The sequence below is a fragment of the Amia ocellicauda genome, chromosome 15 (assembly GCF_036373705.1).
Source record: "Amia ocellicauda isolate fAmiCal2 chromosome 15, fAmiCal2.hap1, whole genome shotgun sequence".
Taxonomy (NCBI): domain Eukaryota; kingdom Metazoa; phylum Chordata; class Actinopteri; order Amiiformes; family Amiidae; genus Amia; species Amia ocellicauda.
In genome coordinates this window covers 18,883,941-18,910,383 of record NC_089864.1, presented here as the reverse complement: position 1 = coordinate 18,910,383, position 26,443 = coordinate 18,883,941, and the positions used below count along the sequence as shown (strand labels likewise).

At 37.3% G+C, this 26,443-nt stretch overlaps 1 protein-coding gene across 1 annotated transcript in view; it reads left to right on the top strand.

Annotated features, from left to right (window-relative positions):
• The first annotated feature begins 21,875 nt into the window (after positions 1–21,875).
• Positions 21,876–26,443, top strand: part of mgat4c (mgat4 family member C) — a 175,534-nt gene continuing 170,966 nt past the window's right edge. Inside the window, exon 1 of the mRNA XM_066724373.1 lies at positions 21,876–22,086. The gene's annotated coding sequence lies outside the window, so the exon portion shown is untranslated. The remainder of the gene's footprint in view (positions 22,087–26,443) is intronic.

Below are 26,443 nucleotides of genomic sequence, written 5' to 3'. Positions count from 1 at the left end.
CCATAGGCAAGATTTGATTGTGGGGCCCCCTCATCTTGATGAAATGAAAAACATTTAAGTGGTGCCCATCTTTATGGCGAAGAGAAAATGTTCAGGTAAAACTAAAAGACACAAAAATGTAAATAGTGCACATCACAGAAAATGTATTGAAGAAATAGATTTAGTAATACAGTGTAATGTTAGTGTGTGTGCCAATTTTCTCCCTCCCCAACTCATCGTTGATGACTACTACTGTTGCAGCAGAACTAGAACTTTTAAAAAATAAGTCTTAAATTTGGCAGATTTTCCTTGAGTCATTTTGTTGTTGTCATTGTTGGTGTCACTTTTGGATACCACCTTTAGGTTTTTTCAATGAATGACACGGCGTGAAAGCGGGTCTCCCCTCATGAGCATTTGACTTTGAATGAGAATTTGCATAACCATAAGCTCATCCTCCTTAGCCAATCAGAAAGCCAGGCTGGCCCATTATCTTAGTAGTGGGACTGGCCATTTCACACAGATTGGCCAAAAATGCTTGTTATGACAGTGTAATCGTGCCAAAAAAACAATTTGTTTCAACTTTGACAAGCCCACCTACCTAAAGATGCCAGATGGCCAATTCAGTGGTAGGGAACTATCACCACTACCCTAAGTTCCCCAGCAGGTAACAAGATCCTAGGACAGGTAACAGGATACCTGCCTGAAAAACAAGAAAAAACGAAGCAGAAACAGGCACTAGATGATCCATATTCTTCCCACAGAGTCAGAGCAGCCTCAGTAATGTCCCACCCCCTCTCTCTCTGGGTGTTGCTACATCCTAGCCTGCAACAGACCTTCCCAGGTGTCAACAAACCTTAAATACTACAGTAAGTCTCCCAAAAGCAATACAAGAAGATTAGATATCCTTGAGATTCAGTATACACTCAAAGGTAGTGCTGGAAGTGCAAGTCTTGTTGCACAAAGGTAATACAGTTCAGCAGGGATCAAAATACATATGCCTAAAAAAAATTCTAGTTGTAGGCTGAGGGCTTAAGAACCTAAAAGCCTCGATCTGACCTGCATTTTCCCTTTTGTCTCCTAAAGTCCCAAGCAACAGCTCCACCATGGAGAACAGCAATCTAAGCTTCTTATTCTCCTTCCCACCGGAGCTGCTCTCCATTTGCCAATTCACCAACAAACTCAGGTCTGCTGCTCAACCCCTCAGCCTGTTTCCCCATCTTACCGGTGGCGCAGGTGAATACTTAAATCTTCCCAGGGCCAACGGGGAGCGAGAATTGAACTCGGGTGCCTGTGGAGTGTGGATGGAATGCCAATCAGCTGCAGGTGTGCACAGACTGCTTCTTAACAGACCAGCACTCCCAAACAAGGAAAAACAATCAATCTATAAACGTGCAATAATGAACCACAAATGTACGTACACAAATTAATATACACAGTTAACTATAAATTATAATACTGTGCAAAACATTTAACATACTATCATATATAATATGTTTCCCTTTGGTTGTTGGGCAAGCCTATATCGTCAATCAGGTACCCCAAACCTTATCACATACTTCTTTGTCATTTTACCTCTATATGACCTTAAAAGAGAGTTGTGTTTATTCGAAAACGAGCTACACAGAGACTGGACCCAGAGCAATACAAAAAGCTGAAATGCACACAATTTACACAGTCTTGCTGTAACAGTAATACAAAGACTATATTTGGCATTTAGACAGGGAACTGTCCCGCATCAATAAAATCTGTGAATAACTGTCCTCTTTTGTCACACTCTGTGACACTCTTGGATGGTAAATGTGTTCACACTCTACACATTTCCCCCTTACAGCCGCTGATATAGGCTGAGGTTAAAACATTAAAATGTAACCCCTCAGCACAACACAATTCAGCTTGAGTTGTGTTTCTGAACTAATCCTTTTATTTATGCCTTTTAGGAATATGTAGCTATATACTGAATAACTGTGAGAACAGTGCAGGTAATAAAGAAAATGAAATTGAGTTAACAGATAAGAAACTCCTCACTTGCTAATTATACTAATGAGACATTAAATAATTTTTTGAAGAACAAAGACATGCCAAACTGCAACTTCAGATAACTTGACTGCCATGTTTAATCTCAATGGCACAAAGGTGCAGGATGACATCTTAGTGCTGATGCCTAATTACTTTTCTTATATTTCTGCAGCGTCCTGCTATCTTTTGTTTACTCCCTGGGAACATTTCCTCAGTCTACGTTATTGGATTTATAAGTAAAACATTACTCATGATAGTGACACTACACTCTGACATTTCCTCTGCCTTGTCAGACATCTTTTAATTATTTTTATTTTCTTTTTGGGGGGATTCTGTCTATGAAATCACATAACTGTTTTGTCTGCCAAGGGATTCGGCAGATTAATACACTGCATGTTACCCTACTTACGTTGACTAATCAGAATGAAGTGTGGAGGACCTAAAAGACTGAAGGAGTGTACTATATTGTAGATTCATGTTGTGAATGATGGAATGATGGACTTTCCAAGTCTTTGCAAGCTTTTGATTAACTTCTTAATTAATGCAATGGCTTTATAATCTGCAGCTGACTTCTAATTAGCTGGCAAAGAATTGCTTGCTGAATTTCTTAGATCAATTTAAGTGGAATGGAATTTATCTCAATTAAGTTTTTCAGGATGGTGGCATTTAAAATGTCAGAAGATAATTTACAGCTATATTATTACTTTTTTGTTGTTGCTTATGTTGCCGGTTTGGTTTGGATCCTCGCTCAGGATTTGAACCACGCCACACATACACTCCTCTGAACGTTCCACACCACAGCAGCTCCACCCAGTAGAGCGATAAGCCCACTATGATCAGGTCTCCAGACGCGGGAGGCTTATCATTGTAATGATTTACAGAGGGCTTAGGTCACTTGTAAAGTGCTCATGTACACTAAGAGCCCTGTAACACTTATATAATATACAGTGCCTTTGCAAAAGTATTCAGACCCCTCCTACAGTGTCCCATTTTGTGAATGACCAAGGCCATTCTACTAATTGTGATGCTCGTTAAGGTCAATTTGTGCACCTGAATTAATTTAGGTTTGCACACAGCTGTGGTATGAATTCAAACCGGACATGGCTCACACCCCATGCCGTGCCACAGGTGGTGGAGAATGTGGGCATTGCTTTGCCACTTGCTAACGATACAGTATGCCAACAGTGAGTCACAGAGGATCTAATCAGGCAGCTGACTGAATCCAACATTGCACAATAGAAACAAAACCATAGCTCCTCTTAGAGCTGAACCAAACATATGACAGGTCCCTCTCTAAACATGTAACTAAACAAACACAAACAACAATCAGCTAACAAGCCAGTCCAAGTTCAGTCCAAAGTTCTTTCGCTCTCTATTCCTTCTCGTTCTCTCTCTCTCTCTCTCTCTCACACTCTCTCGCACTCTCTGTTACTCACCACTCCCAGGCACTCGTCTCTGCCCCCCCCAACAACCAAGAAGTCAGGATCTGGCTGTTTTATGGAGGAGGGGAGTCAGTCATGGAGGGGTCAGCTGTTCCCCGAGTAATTTCCGCCCCTGGGTGCAGGGCAGTTCGGGGTGGTATATATATTTTAGCGATCTGGGACTGGGGGGCATGTATGTGTTATATTCACGTGCTATGTTCGCATTATGGTTGTATACAGGGGATAAAATTAACTTTTCTGGCCAATAGTCACTGTGTCTGGTAGAAGGAAAACACTTACCAGCCACTTGGTATTTTTACCTGCTAAAGGCAAACATCACCAGAAATACATAGTGCGTAAATGTGTGGTGAACATGTTAAAACATGACATTTATTCAGGTAATTAATCAATCACAATAACAAAAGCTAATCGCACACCTGTATAGACAGGTGTGTATGAGGGAAAAGGATATGGGTAGAAAAAACATGCTCCCACACACTGTTTCTACTTGCAAGTGTTAAAAGGTGTTTGACCAAAACATTGCATTCTACTGAATTATAACACTTGCTAGTAGAGACAGTGTACGGGAGCATGGTTTTCAAATCAATCAATCACATGAAATAACATGGCAGCTAATGGGGATCTGTATCAACACACTAAACTAACACATGAGAAGGGGTGTTATATGGTGACACATTGTCGCTCTCCATACTCCTATTCCTTTTCACTGCTACTCCCTTCTCTGGGTTTCCACACGTCATTAAAAGTCATTATCCTCTCCTCCCTTGCCAGCCTTGGGATCTGTGGCACTACTCTTGCCTGGTTCTCCTCCAACTTCAATGGCAACACCTCCTAAGTGACATTACTGTAACTCCCTGCTGGCTGGCCTGCCCGCATCTGCTACCTGCTTACTCCACTTCTGCCAGATCTCATCTGCTTGTCTGGTGTTCTCTCTGCCTCTATTCGCACCTGCTACTCCACTACTCGTCTCCCTTTACTGGCTCACAATCTCAGCTCAGATACATTTCAAGACTTTTGCTCTTACCTAACATTGTCTAGACCAAACTGCACAGAGCTACCTACAGACACTCATCTCTCACTCCAGACCACTCTGGTCCTCCTGCCCCAAAAGAGTCATTGTACCCCCTCTCTGCTTCCCTTCCTCTAGAGCTGCTCCTTTTCCACCCTTGTCTCTAAGTGGTGTAACGACCTTCCCACTGAGGTCAGGTGTGTCAGGACACAGTTCCTGACCACCTTCTGGCAATTACTCAAGGCACATCTGTTCAGACTATAACTAATGCACCAGTCTAATCTCCTGGGCTGCTCAGCAGTCTTGCTATTTTGCACTTTATTGAACTATGCTTCCTTATTCTCCTGCGTACTGATGTCTTGTTAGCACTTCTAGCATTTTACTGCAACTTCTCCTATGCCTACCCCTTCCTTTAGCACATCTAGTATTATGTCTTGAAGACTCGAAAATCATCCAGAGAGACATGCATGGTCTAATCAAAAGGAATTTATTACAAGCAGATGCACGGAAGGGGTGTTCTAGGGGCAATCTCAAAAACAGTCTTGGATAAATTACAAAGTTCAGGCATTTTTATGCAGAGCAGACAGGAGAGAAAGATAACCAGGCCCTCATCTTCTGTCCCGTGAAGGAGTGGAAATTTGTTTCTGCTTGACAACTGCTCAGGAAGACCCATATATGATTAAACGGAGGTAAAATTAAGGCATATGTAATGTTTAATAGAAGGGGGGCTTGTATGATGTATCAAGCCTGAATCGCTGGTGAAAACTGGTTCTTATCAGGCTTTGTTCTTCTGGGTCTCAGGGTTGAACTATAGCACAGTACTGGAGCACACTGAGACTGGGACATTGTTCACACACCCACAAGGAAAGACAAGCAGTTCTTCATGCATGCACTTGTTAGAAGATTGAACTAGGATGTGTGGTTATTGAATTTTGTACTGATTGTATGACTGCACTTTTGTAATGGTTTAAAATGTTTATATTATGTGCAAATTGCCCTGAATAAGTATGCTAATAAATACTAATACTAGTAATAATAATAATAATAATATTATTATTATTATTATTATTAATAATAATTAAGCCAAAATTAAGCAAATGGATAAACAAACATATTAAAAGTCTAGGTTTTACCCGTTATTTTTCTGATAGGAAGATAGTATTACTAACCCCATCCCCCTTCCCAACAAAAACAAAAAAGGATTCAACACAAAGTGATTCAAAAGCTTACCAGGCTCCAAAGCACCCAGCTGACTGCAACATATTTTGTATTATATTAGGCAGGAAGTTTTGAAGCAGCAGTATTTTCACATACCACATAAGTAATGACCTCTCTCTGAAACGTGGATTATGATAATAAAGATTGTTCAAGTTCAACCACTTGAGAGAGGAGGCAGCCACTTAATACATTTATTTAGTTTTATTGTGTAAAGTCCATCTGTGTGCCGGTGAATATATTTCACTTCTCATGCTATGAATTATTGATTACGTTCCTTGTACATTGCTTTGGCTGTTGACAATTATTACTTTTGAAGTGCATTAAATAATTTCAATACTTATACTGTGCAGTTAATTATTGCAATACTTATTTATCCAGCTTCTTGGTTTTTGCATATTCACCAAATATTTCTTAACACATTACAAGTATTTTTTTCCCATATGGGCAACTCTCCAGTGTAATAGACAATGTTTACATATTATTGAGTTCTATAATTGAGCTAGAAGTCTACCCTTGATTGCTGTTTTATTTATTTAGTGGTTTATACAAATATGTATTTTATTTAAATTATATTCTACAAAATACAGACTTATAAGTGGTGTAAACTCATAAACGAGTTTTCTATAAATAGCAGTGGTTTACGTAGTTGGTGCAACTGCTCTTTACAACAGTTAAATACCTTTCCAAGAAACAAATCGTTACAAATGGTAATTTTCCATGCACCGCACAAACAAAATCAACTCACTGGATAATAGTTTATTGGTAGACTGTTTGGTAAAATGGTAGTTAAATTTATCCAATCATTTATAGTGTACATAAAGTTTGTCTTAAAACTAAAACTTGATTAACTTGTATTAATAATTATGATATAAACAGAAAATAAAAATGGAAGAATAAGGCTTTGATAGCATCTTGTTCTATACATTTCATCCAGACCTGTCCACAGTGATTCACCTAAATTGCACATATGAAGTGGTTAATGTAAATGTTATGTGAAGGAAATGATTAATCCATACCTAATGGCACTTAATATGTACCTACAGTGAGGGAAAAAAGTATTTGATCCCCTGCTGATTTTGTATGTTTGCCCACTGACAAATAAATGATCAGTCTATAATTTTAATGGTAGGTGTATTTTAACAGTGAGAGACAGAATAACAACAACAAAATCCAGAAAAACGCATTTCAAAAAAGTTATACATTGATTTGCATGTTAATGAGGGAAATAAGTATTTGATCCCCTATCAATCAGCAAGATTTCTGGCTCCCAGGTGTCTTTTATACAGGTAACGAGATTAGGAGCACTCTCTTAAAGGGAATGCTCCTAATCTCAGCTCGTTACCTGTATAAAAGACACCTGTCCACAGAAGCAATCAATCAATCAGATTCCAAACTCTCCACCAGGGCCAAGACCAAAGAGCTGTCCAAGGATGTCAGGGACAAGATTGTAGACCTACACAAGGCTGGAATGGGCTACAAGGCCATCGCCAAGCAGCTTGGTGAGAAGGTGACAACAGTTGGTTCCTCAAGGTTTATTATTATCAGATACCTAATGGTGCCCCTAGGTCATTTAATAAATGAAGACTGGTGGTTTCATACAAGTTTCATATTAGCAATCAGATACAATCATCAGTTTTTTTTATTATTTTAGTCCAGGTCCCTCATATTTATGTTAACAGTTGATAGAAAAAGGGTCTTGTTCTTAGAATCCTTCATCCTGTGAATGAAGTACAAAAAGAACTGGGCCTTGGAGAGGCACATAAATACACATACTATTTTTCTGAAAAGGTTAATACTTTATTTTAGGTCAGGTGTGACTAACTCTAATTTCCAAATCACACAAATCAATGGATTAAACAAGTTTTAATAGGGATTGAAGATCTTCTTTCAATTAGACTATACTTTGCAGTAATTCCTTGCTTTTATTTGTTTTTATTTTAGTAATGATAACCGTCTCTGTAACGGCACATCTGTCTGATTTAATTTTCAGTCTAACTTTTCTTGATGGTAAATGTGCTAATTACACCACCAGCCACAAAGTCCCTTATGAAAATAACTCATTAATGTAATTAATTAATGTAAAAAAAATACCTTTCTACCTAATCTTATTACATATTCACAAATTCACTTTGTTAATTAGAAAAGTATTATTAAGTAACCGCATACAACTTAAGGTACCAGTAAGTGTTTTGCTTTATAGATCTAGTCACGATTGATTTGTCATAGATGAGAATGTAAATTAAAGTGACCAAAGTAGATCATGTCCAGATCACATGATAGATATCTTGAGAATTTCACTTACCAGGTGCTCTGTTGGGGTCAAATACTTATTCCCCTTGATTCAACAACAAGTTGAAATGGTATTGTTGTGCTGTAAAGTTTTAGATGCGTATGTGTCTCTTTGAAAAATGTCTATTTAAAATATTTAGTAAAACATAAAACTTTTTTGAGCTGTGTATTGTGCTGAATGTTTAATATCTAAACCATTGTTAAGTGAATGCTTCATGGTCAATATGGATAGGCGTGAGATAGACACATGAAATTAGGAGAGTAAAGTTAAGTAACTTTTATTCACTAATTAAGAAATTAGTAAATTAAGTAAATTAGTAAAACAAATAATATCTCTCAGTAGCCCAAAACTAAAATTATATCTTGTATAAATATTGTATGTTGCAGAGGTGCCATCATGGGTCTAAAAATGAGGGGGCCAGAATGTCAAACAGTGTGTCTATTGCACAGAATTATTATTAGTAGTAGACGGGCCTTTATGCATCACATTTCTACATAACTCAAATACTATAAAGACTATATAGTAAGTCTGATGCTTCCTGTTTTAACAAGGGTGGAGCCAGCCATGGAGGGAACAGCATCTCAGGTGTATAATATAATCAGTATATATTTTTTATATTACTTAAGGGTACCTGTAGTCAGAAACAACAAGGTGTGAGACAATTTACTCTGACTGAATGATTACTTTTGATTGTGCTGGTATTGTCAACAAAGCACACATAACCCAATGACTCAAGTTTCTTTGTCATCTTTTCGAGTAACACTCGAGGTCGCCGCCATATTGCCATTTAATTACCCAGGTCAAAGGTCAATATGACGTATTGTCCTTGGCAGCCCTCAGGCGGAATCTTCAGCAAACGATATGCATGCCGGGATCGCTGTCCGAGATATCCGTAAAGTCACAGTCTGCAGTAGTGCATTGTCTCTCTCACAGATTGTTTCCCTGTGAATTAGTACTTTGTAGTGGATGCCCCAATTTTGGAGCGGATCCACCCAATTCGTCTTCACAGGGTTATATTCAACAGGTTACTATGAGTGATATTCTGTTTAGTTTCCCATTCACATCTGCATGCACAATTCAGAATGTGTTAAAGCCTACTAATATAATTTGATATATTGGATATTTCAAAATTAAGTTGTTAAACTAATAATCATCTGTTTACTGCGTGGAACTTTACCAATTTGATAGTTCTCCCACTGGTGCAGGTCCCCGAACATGTTGTGCAATCAGTGTATCAATGAATGCCATCTCTAGGGATGTCTTATGAGCTGTAACTGTCCAGCTCATGCTTGTTTGTGAAACACATTAGGTCTAGTGACTGAATATCCTCGTACATAAATTCATGCTCTTTGCAGCAAATGCATTCTTGATCAGGTTTTTGTGGTACACATTCCCCACAAGTACACCAACTGTCTGGCGACTTCCTTGTTCGACCCTCCCGGTTTAATGTCTGTGCTGTAGATCTTCAACAGCAAAATCAACCGAATCATCGGCGTCACTCTCATTATTTCCTACATTTACATAGTCTGCCCTTAATGGCTCATACAAGTATCCAGCTGTTGAATCTGAATGCATTCCTTCATCCATTTTACACTAGTTTTGTTTATCACAATCTCAGTACTTGCCCGTACTTTGTTTACACTAGTTTCCGTATACAGCATCTGTACGTGTATCAACGACATGATGTCGCAGCACCAGCACCATTTTAGTACTCCAGTGCAGCAAAGCTTAGTGAGCTTTAAGGACTCTGAACAGCTTAAACTACAAATTGTTAGTGAACAGTAGGCTGTTATTGGTTTAATATGTATCAAGAACACCTGATCTATTGAATTGGCTATATATTTGTGATCACTACTGGTATCCTTTAAGAATAGGTATATATACCAACTACTCATCCAGTTACTGGTCCTCTCCCGCCTGGACTACTGCAACTCTCTCCTGGCCGGCCTGCCTGCATCCACTACCCGCCGCTCCAGCTCATCCAGAACTCTGCGGCTCGTCTGGTATTCTCTCTGCCCCGATTCGCACACGCTACTCCACTGCTCCGCTCCCTCCACTGGCTCCCGATAGCAGCATGCATTCAGTTCAAGACTTTGACCCTCACCTACCGCGGTCTCAACCACACTGCACCAAGTTACCTTCAGTCACTCGTCTCTCCATACATCCCCTCCAGACCACTGCGCTCCTCCAGTGCCAGAAGACTAACTCTGCCTCCTCTCCACTCTCCTTCCTCCAGAGCTGCTCCTTCTCATCCCTGAACCCTAAGTGGTGGAACGACTGAAGTCAAAACAGCAGAGTCCTTGACCTCCTTCTGGCGCTTACTCAAGACACATCTTTTCAGAAAATACTTGTAATATTAGTCCTTTACTCTCCTGTAGGATAGCACTTTACATTTTAACATGCTTCTTGCGTTACTTGTACTTGTATTATTTTGATTTCCCCTTTGCTCCCTTTCCCTTGGCCCTTGACTGTGACCTAACATCTTGTCAGAACTCAGCTTTTACTATCCAGGATGTAAGACCTAATTTATTGTATACACTTGTGTAAATTGGAATTTGTAAAATGTATTATGCTTTGAATTGCTTTGTATTATGTAAATCTGAATTTGTAATGTTTGATGCCTTGTACTGAACTGTATTTTTGCACTTTGTATTGCACTTATGTTTTGTAAGTCGCCCTGGATAAGGGTGTCTGCCACAAAATACATAATAATAATAATAATAATAATAATAATAATATAGACCAATGCTGTTCATTAATATGTGCCAATTTCTAAATTATGAAATATCGTTACTATAAACATCCCTGCTCGATCCAAGCTTGGTTTGGTTCTACTTCCTACAAGAAGTAAATAACCAACCAGCCAAATGCAAAAAGTATGCAAACAAGGTATTGCAAACAGCTGGGGGCTCTACAGGGTTGCTTCAGTTTATACAAATGATCAATACATAACTATGTGAATTAATACATAATAATAATAATAATAATAATAATAATAATAATAATAATAATGCAGTATAACTGAGTTTGTGTTTAATTTTAGCTCCACATGAAGTACAGACACAAAAATGGCATTTATTATTTTACTTATTTAGTATTACCTTGTTGATATGGCCAGGGGTTCTAGTTTAATGAATACAATAAGGGGGGAAACTAAGATTTCAGGAGTTCACTCAACTAATAAGATTGATGTGTCCTACAGTGTGTGACAGGGTGAGGCGTGTGCCTGCAAGGTGCCGTGGCACACCCGCTGTGCTGAAAGCGTTGTGTAATCGCATTTGAGAGTGATAGAGAGAGAGAGAGAGAGAGAGAGAGAGAGAGAGAGAGGTTCCCATATTGCTTATTTTTCTTATTTATATTCCTATGAAATAATTTGTCATCAAGCAATCAAGTATCAAGCATTTATATATTTTAAACCCCCGGCCTGGAATTTTCTCCTGGTTTTGGAAACACTAGTTTTGTAGAATCAAATTGAGTTTAGTTTCTGCTACATAGTTGCTGTCCTTCCTTGGAAAATCTTTCTTCTGAAGAAAATCAGTTAAGTTAAATCTAATTCCATATATCATTGTTACTTTTTTCCCTAACCTGTTTTTTGCCCCTTTCTTTCAGGTTTTATTTTTAAAGCATTTAACTCACAGGACTCTATGCTGCAGTTTTAATTATTCTTGTGAATATGCCTGCAGCATAAATATGACCGAAAGTAATTTCATGGCAATTAGCAGAAAACTACTCAGAGTAAAAGAGCTAGTGAGTGGCAACTGACCTCCAAAGACTACGTCAGTTGTCACAAAGAAGTTTTAAATCGATTCTCCAAACACAGACATTAACATCGTTTGGAATTTGATTATTTATTTACCCATTCATAGCTGTCTTCTAGAGAATGTCCTAGACGTTTTTACATTTGAATGTGCTGTAATTAAAGGTAAATCAATTGCTGAAAATATCTTATGATGTTCCTTAGTGCCTATACAAACTAAGTATATTATTGTGTGAGATGTAGTGCGTGAAGGTCTATAGAAAGAGCTTTTGTATCTCCTTATCAAACTTGAACTACATGGTTTATTAAGACAGTAATAAATGAATGGATGCCTAAAGTGTAACCCCAGGCCTACTGTGACGAACACATTTGCTTTTCAGTTTTATCTCTGTATAGCTGCACAGAAGATGAAAGCATTTCATTGGGACATTATCAGCTACAAAGGTCTAGTAGGCACTATTAATCTTGTTAATCTCAGTGAATGCAACATTTTTTTTCAAGAAACAAAATTAACATCCTGCTAAGCATGTGATTGGCAACTTAGCTGTGACTAATAACTCACTACTAAGTTGAAAAGAATGCTTCTCTGAAATGTGTGAAGTGATTAAATAGCCTTTATCACTTTTAACCATTTACAACAGGCTACCCAAATCACATTTGCTTTCAGCAATAAGTATATTAAAAAAAGATGTAGTGTTTACAATAAGAAAGGGTTAGACATGAATTCCTTACGGCATTTTTCTGTTGTATAGCCTGTCTGTTTGTCTGTCTATCTGTCTGGCTTTATATTCTATATTAAATGTCTGAAACTCAAAAATATTTTAATATGTTGACTTGTCTGTACAAACTGGTAATATGAAAACATTTCAACCATGTTTTTCTTGTTAATTAGTTACTTTTTTGTCTCTGGTCAAGTTTATTTTTACATTCTTTGAATCCTAACCCTTCTTTACAAAGTTATGTATTAATTTATTTGAAAATATGTTTCTCTTTTCTTTACCATGCAGTTGCATTAAGTAATGTAAGTTGGTCTGATACTATTTTTATCCATTGAAAATCAGATGACTTGGGAGATCCAGTCATCAATTTCAAAACCTGTTGTACTTCCACCCTCCCTTTGAAGTCTAATGAATTCAGGATAATTATAGTTTTGTCCCTTCCTTGGAGCCATAGTGACTCATTTTCAGTACACTTGTGGTCCACTGTCTTCCAGACACCTCTCTTGAAAGGAGCAGCAGTTGATAGTCAGCTTTACAGTCTAGAAATCTGCTGTCTTTTTCCACATTTTCACATTTCTCACTTGTACTCAAAGCTGTCTTCAATCCTCTGAATGAGATGGGAAAGTATATCCCATTGCAAGGTGTAAATGTTTCAAAAAGCAACTGAAGAAAATCCCAGTGAAAAGTATCCACTGTAGAAATGATAAAATCTAGACCTGGACCTAAACCAAATGCGACTCAAATGCAAATGAAAAACACAGTCCCCAATGTCTGATTTTGCATTTGTTAGAAGGAAAAATGCTCTGTAAGTTTATTTATTTATTTTTTGCTATAAAGTACTATCATTTTAATTTGTGATTGGTGGTTGAGTAACAAACTAATTATATATCATAAAAAATTAGCTATTAGTATGTCCATACACACATAAATAAATGACTTACACATAAAAACAAATACATTAACCTAAAACATTATAATTTGTAGCCCCTGTTGATCAGTGCTGCAATTTTGCCTTACTCAGTAGTTTGTGTCAGATTACATTGTCCATCTGAATTGTGTAACTTTCATGTTTTCCTAGTCTTTTTGTTTTACAGAGCCGTAGCACAATTTTGTCCACACAGTGTCTCCCCAAAATATGAGGCAAGGAAAACAAAAAAAGTGATTTTGCAGTAATTTTCCAATAAGCCATTTTTCCTCTGTGAACCATTGTATTAAAGGCCCTAATCTTTCTTAACTCCTTTTCAAGATCATCGGATTTTGTTTAAATTAAACTGACACTGTGATTGTTAGACTAGGTAGGTTTTGACAAAACTCAGATTGCAGTAGTTGTTTGGCCAAAGCTGAAGTGCCCCTTCATTGTGCATGGAAAGTTGTAAGAAGCCTTCAGTGCAGTAGTTGACAAGCCTAAAGTGATGTTCAATTGCACGTCTGCATTTACCACTTTCCGGTTGGCTTTTATCAACTGTAAAATATTTAACATTTTCTGTGCAAACACATTCCTATCATCAGGAACAAAGATTTAAACACACAATGGGGAGGAAACCATTAAAATCTTGCTGCTTTCCTGCATTTCAAATCCTTGTGTTTATCTGCCTGTGTTGTTTTAAGAAGTAAGAACCAATCGCGGACAGTGGGAAAACATCTTCTGACTATCTAAACCAGTATTCGCAGTCCTAGTCCTGTAGAGTCTTAATCCAGTTTGATCAGCCCAAATAACCAGTTACTAAAAATGAAAGTTAGTTATTGATTAATTAAATCTCGTTAATTTACAGGAAGTCCTGTAGTACTGAAAGGGAATTTTGACATTTGTTCCAAATTATCTCTAAATGATTGCATTAACCAAAAACAAAGCTTAATTAAACAGAAGTAACTGTTTTACAATCTTAACCCATTTACATTATTCTGCAATAGAAATGCAATCATAATTAACATGGAAAAGTCACAATTAGCATTTAAAACCACTTAATATCTATAATTTACATTGGTATTTAACACTATTTTGCAACTATATTGGTGGAAATATACATGTGGGGCAGTTAGTAAAATGTAACGATTATATATTTATTTACCTGGAATATGATACGTCCCCAGAAATATTTTATATAAGTTCTCTCCTGTAGTTATTCTGACAGCCACTTATATGAAAAACCACAAGGTGTGGAACTTTTCTACTCATCTCACAGTAAAAACTTAGAGTGGTGTGAGGGGATAAAATCATCTGGCAGTTTAAAACTCTCTTAATCATTGCCCAGCATTAGACTGAACATATAGCCTAGTTTAAGTCTAGTAAAGCCTCAAGGGTATTGCTTGAGAGTTCAAAGCATTTGTCACAACAATCAAGAACACTCAATTGATTTTTTTAAAATGCCATCTCTCAGTTATTCATCTGCTTCAGATCACTAATTAGTACACCTATGAGAGTTTCTAGTTGTATAGGTCATTAGTCAGTAAGGTAATCTATAAAGTGTTTGTTTTTCTTTAAGGAAATAAAATAGTATAATGTGCTGAGTTGTAGGAATCCATTATATTTAGTATAAATAAATACATAAGAAATAAACACAAAGATTCACTATAAACATATTATAAAAACCTTTATCTACTATTATGCTGCACATTCAGTTTCAGATTAATTAATTGTTCAAAAAGATTGCTAAAATGTGGACACAACAGTACTGTTCCAATGCAAATATGTGACTTTCAAAAAATGAATATGATGATGATTATTATTTTCATCATCAATGTGTTTATGGAAGCTCTGGTCCATTGTTTTTGTATTGCTATGTTTGACAGTTATACCTGTCTTTAGTAATTCACTGCTAAATTAATCAATACATGTAAACAAATAATTCATTCAAAAACCTGAAGATGTCAATCTAGGAAAATTAACGTGATTAACACGTGATTATCTACTGTTCAATTATTAAGCTTCCGCTTAGATAGAGGGACAGCGATTGTCATTCTATCGTAATTAAGCTTAATAAAGTAAATATAACTAAGACAAGGATTAAGTGCCAATGACAGCTATTCAATATGTAAGAAAAATGAGACATGTTTGATGCTGTAACCATGTCAGGAGCCACAGTTCTGAGATGAGTAGAGGGTCTGGGTAGGAACGTGTTGTCAGTTATACAATTACACAGGACCATGTGTGTGTGTTTTCTTTTTTTCTCAGCTCCTTTGGCTAAAGCCAATTATGTCCCTGAAACTACTCAGCTCCTTATAATTATTTGAAGTGTTCAATATCATTGAAGAGCTAATAGACTAGCACTGTCTAAAGGATGCCATTACTGGGGAGGACATAGTTGTGGAACTTTGCAATACTATCAACCATTATAATCTTAAGTAGGACCAGATTAAATGCATTACTATTGATGAGGTGAGAGAAATTACTGGAAAAATGCTGGTCTGATGGGAAGATCTAATTGCAAGCTGGATTCTATCAATGTAGTAAAGCTCATGGGGCCACAATGCGCTATTTATCAGCAGTCTCTCTGTGGAAAAGCACTAAACCTCAAAGACATTGTGGAAGTTGGCGTCTCAACAGAAAATGTCATCTACTTCTATAGAATGAATCATCTGCATTCTCAAAACTATTTGCAAGAAATTACAATTTCCATATAATGGGCATCCTGTTAAGGGACGATTTGACAGCCAGTGGGTGTTGAACGTAGCGCGGTACATCAATGACATCACATTATTGACTTGTATACTAATGTGAAAGCATTAAAAATCAAACATTTAAAGAAACAGCTTGCAAAAAGCAGCACTTTAAAACAACACAATGATTGCTAAAACCTGCCTAATAATCTTTCTGTAGCATTGCTTATAGACTCATTTTCTGAGATTTTAAATCAAGCCTCCCATCATTAAACTCTAATTGTGCATCTGTTTAAAAAAACTGTGAGATCAGCACCTGCAATACCACAAATAAAACAAATTGATCTTCAACCAAGTACTGATGTTCACCAAGGACAAGCACAACAAGGGAAATAATAATTGGAAAAAATACCTTGCAAGTGTGTGCTGGCATACATCACATGGACTATATTTTTATAATCTGTGAAAACCTGCATTTGGGCTAGTAAAAGTATTCTGCAGTATTTGCCTTTAACAGACATTTTGGGATTTAATTGAGCAATTTATTAAACACCATTCTCCACAACAACAGCTGTTTGTAACCGTAGAACAGAAGCTGAGAATATCTAGAGATGAGTGCATGAACATCCTTACCGCCGAAGTGACAGCTGTATAGCAGAAGGTACTGTACCTATGATTGTGTTCAATCTCCTGTTTGTATATTCTTTTCATTTATTTCAACAATAATACAAGGTCAAGCCATACTGTTTTGAATTTTTTTACAGTTTATTATTATGATTATTCATGTGTATGTGTGTGTTTCCTGATGTTTCCACTTGCACTTCGATCTACAGTTTCTGTCTCCCATGCCAGCAAGATGATTTCATCTTTGCATCTTTTATGTGGTCATCTTCTAGGTATTTTTTCATCTCTTAATATCCATTCAATAGCCTCCTTTGTGCATTTTTGATCTGTTCTCCTTGCAATGTGTCTGGCCCATTTACATTTTAACATTTTCATGATTTTGGTTTATTCTTGGATCCATCCTTTTTTTTTTTCACTTCTTGTTATTCCAAGCAGACATCTTTCCATGCTCCTTTCTGTCATCTGGAGTTTCTTTAAGATTTTTGAATAAAATTTTTGAATTTTTGAAGCACTGGTAGTATGCATTGATCAAATACTTTTATTCTTCATGGAAGTGGGTAGATTTCCTCTAAACAGTGAGATGTTTCTTCCAAATGCACTCTTCTTTTGATTTCTTCCATAATATCTCTGTCTGTGCTGATTTGTAGTCCAAAGTGGAAATAAAATGTGTCTTCTTTGAGTTGCCAAGAAGAGTGTTGTAGAGATTGTATCTGCTTGACGTTCTACTTCACAAATCTTGATCTGGTCAGTGTCTTGGTGGAGTCGGATAGTTGATGTAGCAGTTATAGATATATTTAATAAGAGTTTTATATATACTTCCTCAGTGCAGTTTCTTGATTTCCAAGAGCTCTGATTAAGTGTGCATATATTGAATCAAATGCTAGTCAACAAAGCCCAGGTTCAGAGGAAGCTCATATTCTCTGCTTCTTTCCAATACTTCTTGTACAACTTGTATATGATCCATCATATTACATCCACTTATGGATCTTGCTTGTTCTCTTGGTTGGGTGAACAACTTTCAAGGAAGTGTGTTAATATCTTGATAAACAGTGGCATAGGCAGGAATTCACAGACAGGTGGGACAAAATGAGGGCAAAGTACCTGTAGGGTCAACAGTGGGGGGTCAGGGGGGCCTCCCCTAGAGATTTTGAAAATTGGAGACCTGAAATGTAATTTCGAAGTCGAAAAACTTAGCCTAAAATCTTTTTGAAATCAGGTAGATTTTGATTCAAACATGGCTTTGCTTCCCAACCACATATCACTATGGGACACTGTTACGACCACAAAAGTCCTCTCCAATACGAATGTAGTACCACACACATCGTAAACAAAACAAAGCCGCAAAACAGATTAAAGCAGAGTCACTTCTAACAATACAAAATTGTAGATCACTACATTTTTTTCACAGCTTAATCAGGATAACACAAATATAAGGTTTAATACAGTATAATAAAGGCATTCCCTCTATCTAACAACATAACACCCCCACCCATAAGACATTAAATAATCAGTCAAAATACAGGATTAATGAATGTAAAACGTGCAGGGCGTATCATCGTTCAAGACAAGGCACAGCAGGAGATCATCTTCCCAACCAGGAAACAAAGCCGCAGCAAGGTAGGTGCAGAAATAACAGTCTTAGCACCGTTTTGGGTTCGAAACACAGCAGCAAAGAAATAAAGACGATGTCCAAAAAAAAAAAAGCCATTACAAAAAGCCAAGCAGGATCCTGAAGCAACAGGAACAAATTGTTACAAAAAGCCCTACAGTACCTACCATCACTAAAAACCTACAGTCTTTACGACTGATAGGGATGGGAAAATTAACAATTGCCTCCACCTTAGTCCTTACTGGCCTCACTTGTCCCTGTCCCACCACTTTTCCAAGATAAGTAACAGTAGCTTTCCCAAACTCACATTTTGCCAAATTCACAGTGAGATTTGCATTGATCAAGCATTCAACAAGTTCAGTTCTAGCTCACTACAAGAGGAGCTATAAACCACAATATCATCAATATAGGCTTCACAGTTTGACAATCCTGACAATAGCACATTAGCTAGCTTCTGAAATGTAGATGGAGCATTTTTCATACCAAAGGGCATAACGGCATACATCCAAAGTCCATCTGGGGTAACAAAAACAGATATTTATTTTGCTCTGTCAGTGAGTGGAACTTGCTAATAACCTTTTAATAAATCCAACTGACATATTTCACTGGACCCACATGATCAATGCAATCATCCATTCTGGGCAACGGAAAAGAATCAGCTTTACTCAAGGCATTTCCGATAATCCGTACAAAATCTAAAAGAACCATCTGGTTTTGGGACTAAAAGACAAGGAGAGCTCCAAGCACTTTGGCTAGGCTCAGCAATCCCATGCTCAGTCATATAAGCCACCTCCTTCTGGAGAAGTGCACGCTTCATTGGGCTGGCACGATACGGGTGCTGTTTTACAGGTGAAGCATTTCCTTTATCAATATCATGAACAATCAAAGTTGTTGGCTAGGGACATCAGGAAAAAAAGATTGATAGGATAAGAGAAGGTCAATGAGGATGGTCTTCTCAGACTCCGATAAAAAATGTCAAGCACAAGGTAACACTGGGATTTTAACTTCAAAGTCTTGCTGATCTGCCAAGTCTCTTTCAACATATTGAGATGACACAACTGATGCAGTTTTCGTTGATCTGGCATAGCAACCACATAATCTAAATCACTGACCTTGTGGAGAACAGTGTAAGGACCACTATACCAAGTCTGAAAATGCAAACCAGGGAGAGGAAGAAGAACCAAAACTTGATCTCCAGGAAAAAAAAAAAAAACTACTTTTTGCCCTCTGATCATACCAGAGTTTCATTTTTCTCTGAGAAGCTTGTAGATTTGATTTAGCAAGCTCACATACCTTACTAAGTCTATATCTACATTGACCCACATAGTCAAGCAAATTGCAAGGAGCAGAGTCATCAGCAATTCACTTCTCCTTTAATAACTTTAAAGGTCCCCGAACAGTGTGACCAAACACTAGCTCAGCAGGACTAAAACCAAGTGACTCCTGAACAACCTCCCTAACTGCAAATAGCACAAGGGGTACACCCTCATCCCAGTCCCTCTGGAACTGTATGTAATAGCCAAAATCAAAGTCACTGAACTCCTCCTTAGAATGCACTTCAGCAAAGAGGGAGGAAAGTGAAGCATCTTTTCTCTGTTCAGCTATCAGCTGTTCTCTTGGCACAACCCTGCTACCAATAGACATTTTTCCATCTTTTACATGCTCCAATAACTCTGTGGGAAGTTCAACAATAGACGTAAGCTTAGAAAGCTCTTTAGCTTTACACAAATCAAGAGGAACATCAGGATCAGGATCACGCATAAATGTGTCAGACAAGTCAACCTCAACGCATTTCCCAGCCCCTTCCATAGAACAGGGAATCTTCAAGAAATATTTTAGACATTGCCCGAGCGGGGGCAATAATGAGCAGTGGGACAAAACAACACATCCGAAGAAAAATCACACATCAACAGACATTATACAGGCAAACAAGGTTTCTGGTGCTTGTCAATCAAATATCTATTTCGGTGGAGCTCTGTATTTGAAACGGTTGAGGATGCACAATTTTCAATTTTTGCGCCTGGTAGAAATATCTGTCTTCAATGTTCCCGCCGCTGATGTAAGTTTCTAGGTGAATGTAAGTCTCTTGTTGTGACACCCGAATTCATCAATAACATCAACATACATTAGTTTGAGGTCCTTATTTATTGACAGGTGATCTAGCTCATTGAGTCTTTCATCTTTCATAGTAGTATTAGTCCACTCTACGCGCATGAGCAGCGAACTTAATTAGCATTGTGAAATCTCATTGATTCATAAGTCAGCCAATAAAATACACTTTTTGACCACAACAAAAGAACATACAATGATTTCCCTATATCAGAGCCTTGATAAAAAATGGGTAAATGGGTCCCTTCTCCCTCCACCCCCAGTCCCCATGGCAGCATGGCCCCCTTATTAAATATGCCACTTTTTGGAAAAACTTTAAAAGGATGGGAAGTAGACTAATGGGCCTTTAGTTGTTCAGATCATAGTGTGCTGATAATCACTTAATTGAATCACTATAATTGAATAACTTTCTTCCTTCATATAAATGAAGATTATTCTCAAACCATAAACTGCACCTCGATACCTGTTTCTGCATCTCGTAATGTCCATTTCTGACCTGTGAAAAGGGAAAGATGTTCACTGTTCACAAATTCTACCTTACAGTGTAGTTCAATAGACACATAGTAGTTTGGTTTGGTCATGTTCTTACTACGTATTCAGTTTGGCTGGCTCGTTTTAATTTTATTCAGAATTGAATTCTCTGTGGTTTCGAAACATTTTTCATACATTTTGTCCATGAAAAACAATAAGATGAAGGCAGGAAAAAAAAAAGATGAACAGTGTTTAAATCAATAGTTATAGCGTGTAAGTGTGCGGCGGTGCTGCCCGAGACCAGTCAGGGATGGACGCACCGGCGGGGCAGTAGGTATCAAAGGGTTAATTTTGGATGGGTTCATTGATTAGCGGCACTTAAGTATGTTTCAGAATTAAAATAATAAAATACGTACCAAATTAAGTCAACCAACACAATCTTAAATCAAAGTTCATCTGGGCCGAACCAGTGCGGAAAAGGCATATGATGTAAGTCTCATATTTGCATAATTCGTGTCTCCTCAAGCTGCAACATTTCTGACAACATTTTTTTTGTTTCGTAATCGCTGTCAGTAATAAGGAAAGAAAGGTGAACCGTAATAAAGAAGAAAGAAAGAAAGAAAGAGAAAGAAAGGTAAGAGGAAAATGTCATTATTTTGAGCTAAAATAGGTGTATGTGTGTGGGGGGGGGGGGGGCAGTTTTTTTTTCTCAGCAGGTAAAATGCACTTTTTGCACATATTCTTTCAAACTCCCAGTGTTAATATTAAAGTTTACTCCTCCAGACCCCATCCCTCTGTTTCTGATACTCGACACCCAATTTGCATTTGGTAGCTCTTAAATTGAGCTCATGAATTATGTAGGGCTGTCTCGCAGGCATGTCTCTAAACTATAATTAGTTGTGCCGAACACCTCTTGTCATGCTACATGTCTGAGCCACAGGGGATGCATTGTTTCTTTAAGACGGAGAATCTAGAGAGCAGAAAAAGGAAGCCAATGAGAGCCAGAGTGTATAGAAACAGTTAGTGACACCTTGGTATAGAGTCAGCTGAGAGAGCTGCTAGCTTCAGCAGGCAAGTGCCATTATGATGAATGTTTACAGCACTTTTTTGAGAGCCAATTATCTGCTTCTGTGTGAGTCATGGAGATCATTTAGGCTGGTAGCGTGCACAAAGCAACACTGGAGCTCTCTCATTCTCACAAAGGATGTGGAAAATGTAAAAGAATGAATTGCTTTATCTTAGGCAGGTAAGGATGCCTACTGCTTTTGCAATTTTACTCTGCATTGTCTTTTTTGTAACGTAAGGCAAGGGGATCTCTTGGCTTGTACTGAATAATAGCTATATAACTGTTCCAAGCTGGAAGTTTCAATAGAGATAGGCATGTTGTATTCTTTCATGCTTAGAGAGGGATAGTATTTAGCAAGGATAGTATGCCATAAAATACAAGTCATGCAAAAATGTATATGAACTGCTGGAAATAATAATGCTATTGAGATGTTCTGTCATGTTTTAGAATCTGTTTTGTTTACTTCATATTTATTTTAAGGCTACTCCTAATTTGCTGTTGGCTTTGTTGTTATAAAATAACATCTGTCTGTCTATGTCTCTGTAGCTATGTTTTATTAAACTGCAACGAGCATGTATGAAGTTTCAGTTGATCTCTGCTGTTGAATTACAGATTTATGACTCTTAGAACAAAGTACTCTCCTCAGTGGAACTGTGAACCATAAATCTGAAAGAATTAGGTCAGTCTGGGTCAGATCTTTTGCAATGTTTTACTTTTGTTCATGGAATCATTTAAAATAAATATTATATTGATATATAAACTCAAATAAATATTTTAAATTTAAAATGTATGCAATACATTATTACATGTGTTGAACTCTGCACAAGGCTCACTTAACTTTTTAAAATATATAATTTATTGAGAATATGAATACAAATATATACAAAAGGCAATATAAGGGATGATAATAATTAAACATATATTGTTGAGTTGTTGACATATTACATATGGGATCCTTATTTTGATAGATTCATGCACCTTGTTGTAATATGTACTGAAATTCTGTAGTTTTTTTTTTAAATATATAATACTTGTATACTGAGACATACAGAGTCATGCAACATAATACATATGACACTTATGTAGTCTTATAAAGTTAATATAAAGTAATATTTTTAACTATGGTGTTTCAGAAAATGTTAAGAAAGCTGGTTTTATTGAGTTATTTATTCTGTCTAATGGATGCTTTTATGAAAGAGATATGTTGATTGCTTATAATGTGTTATCAGGATATTTAGAGTTTCTATCTTTTGTTAATGTTATGCTCACATAATTAAAATTGTATCCCTGTGAAATCACTTACTGAAATATGGTGTAATGAAGGAGATAGTGTATGTTTCTTTTATTTTCTACAGCAGAATTCATTGTAGTTTGAAGCAAAGCTCAAATCAGTCCAAGATCAGAGGCACTGTCTTATCAGCAAGTCTTATTAGAATGGATATACTTTGCACAAAAAGGCGCTGTCGAGCACAGAAGGACTGTTAATTATTTGCTCTTACTCTTGGCTATATTACTGGTTTGAACCTGTACCCAAACTTAAATTGCCTTCAGCAAAATACTGCTCTTATTCCTGTTGCATGCTTTCTGTGGTGATCATTAGGGCGTACTCTGTAGTGGTGGACGGTAAATATGGTTGGCAAGGTCAGGCAAAAAATGGACATTAACAGACCAAAACGTCTGATTTATTGATTTATTTTTGTAAATCAGTGTATCTTTCATTTAACACTAACACTATGAAGCCAAGCAACTAGAACCACCAATCTGACTATTTTCAGTTTATAAACCATCCATGACCATCCAGGATTGTACGCTTGTGACTTTTCCTAGAAATATGCTAATGGAAATAGAGATGTGTAATTTTATCAATGATGGGAATATTTTACAATCTACATTAAACCTCCAAAACTGGTCAAATTGACTGAAATTGCAGTTAATTGCATTTATGTTATGTTACTTATAATATTATTCAGCATGCCAGCATTTTTGTAAATATTGTGACATAGGACTTGGAAGGGGCACAAAATGGTCAATCGGCCAGCACTGCATCTCCCAGACTTAGATTAGATTGACTAAACTGTTAATGAATCAGCCTATAGCTCTTACATTGCACCTGTATGATTCCAGAAGTTTCCCAAAGAAGTGTGCTTCTGATGTTTTGATTTGTGGTTAGATTATTCACCGCAGCCATCACAAAAGAAGCTTTCATTAGAGTTGTAAGACGATCAGCCTATTGCAAAGAGAGTCGCTTGCTGTCTCTAAGTTTGTCTGCAACTTTGACACAAAAAGGAGGTGTAATCGCTCGATTATTGTTACATTCTCTCAGTTGAATATAAATGTAATTCCTGACAACTGAGTTTTATGCCATAGTAAACAATCTAATCGCTCACCGAGAACTTAGAACAAGACAGAAGTGATTAGAATGTGTGCAACTTTGATAGAGACACAGGTATAATCCCTTAATAGATATTATTACATTCTCTCAGGTTACTACACATGTAATTCCCGTCAATTCGGTGTTACGCTACAGTAACCAACATAACCACTCACTGTGAACATTTTACAGTGTCGAGAATTGCTCCACAACATATCCAAAAATTATTTTGAAGATGAAACCCTTCAATAAATCCTATTCTGAACAATTCTGTGCATTGTCTGTCTGTGGCAAGTGCACTGCCCAGATTAGTGACACGTGTGTGAACAGCAAAATTGTAATATTGTGTAAATTGATTTTGTACATGTATAAATAGTTACCTTTTGTCATCATGGGTTGTGAAATCTGGTGCTACAACATTGATTGGCCAGGATTTCTTATCAATTACATGATTTTATATGTTTCAGAAATAGCATTGCCGTTTTGATTTAGGAAGAGAAAGCTTATACGATTCATAGTAATATAGGTTAGGGAATATATAAATTAAATGTTGATTACTTGCCATTAATGTAGGAATGAATGACTATAATGTGAGGAGAGGTTCATGCATTGCCATTAAGACTCCAGCATCTGCGTTTTTCTTGGGGTGGAGGCTAACACGAGATTATGCAAGATAAAGGTGGCCTAAGTATGGTTGCTATTTTGGTTTACATAACAGTTTAACCCTATTTTAAATGTGAGAGACAACTTACCTTGCCTATAAAGATGCCCTATCGGAGGTTCGTGCTTTTGCTTTATAACGAGGAAGGTGGATGATGTGTGTGTGCTTCGTTACAAAGTCATGACTGTGGAGGCATTTTGCAAGTGCTTGTTAACACAGCTGATGATTAAGGACTTCATAAATATGAAAAGGAACAAACAAGGTTGATTAGGGCATAATACAATAAAAGTACATTAGGAACTGCCTATTTCCATTGTTAATACTTTGAATTGTTCACTAACTGATACCGTGAATCTTATCATTTAATAGATTGAATGGGCATAGAATAATTTAAGTCAGATCTCCATTCCCAATTCCCAAGTGTTTTACCCTGTTAACCGCCCACCTTACTGGATTCAGGTAGTTGTTTAAATGTTTTGTTTTGTTTTCTATTAAATACAAATCTAGTTATTCTTCATTAAATGTTTTTGGTAGACAAACAGGTAGTGGACATATGGCTAAATGAGGGACACCAAGTATATTGAAAGCAAGGACTTCTAGACAAGGTTGGCTCATGCATTAATTAAGCAAATAACATCCCAGCATGCTTGGGGTCATGTATAATAATGCTGCACAGGCCTGGTTGCCTATAATTATGGCTGCAAGAGGAGACCTCAGTGACTTTGAAAGAGGGGTGATGGCTGGGGTGCATTTGGCAGGAGCTTCAGTTCAGTTCAACTTGCTGATAATTCACAAGCAACCGTGTCTAAGGTGATGGAAGTCAGATGGAAAGACCTCATCAGCAAAGGGCAACAGTGGGCAGAAGTGCATGCTCCAGGATTGTGGTATCTGAAGTGCAAGGCAAAACAGACGAGTGACTGCAGATTATTTGACTGGCACTAACCGCTCATCCCACTTGTAAATGCAAGTTTTATTATTATTATTATTATTATTATTATTATTATTATTATTATTATTATGTATTCATTAGCAGAAGCCCTGATCCAGGGTGGCTTACAGTTTTCACACTAAACATGTTAAAGCATTACAAACATGCAGTAAGACAATCAGTACAGAATACAATAAGCAGCCATCCTAGTACAATGATGTAACCAGTATAGAGATAAAACAGTTAAGTCCAAGGTATGTGCTAAAGGAAGAGGGTGGCGTAGGAGAAGTAAAGGATTCTGGTTGTTCCCCATTTTCCTGGCACAGTTTGGATGAACTCATTCCCTTTGAAGGCAAGGTCAGTGCTAACCTGTCCTGCCGGGAGGGGTGTCTTCCAGGATGACAATGCCCCCATCCACACGGTACGTGTGACAACATAATGATTTAAGGAGCATGACACTGATATTATCCAAGTCATGGCCTTCCCAGTCACCAGATCTAAACCCAGTCGAGCATTTATGGGCTATGGAACAATGCCTGACAGAGTTGTCAACCTCCATCTACCAGCTGCTCTTGGA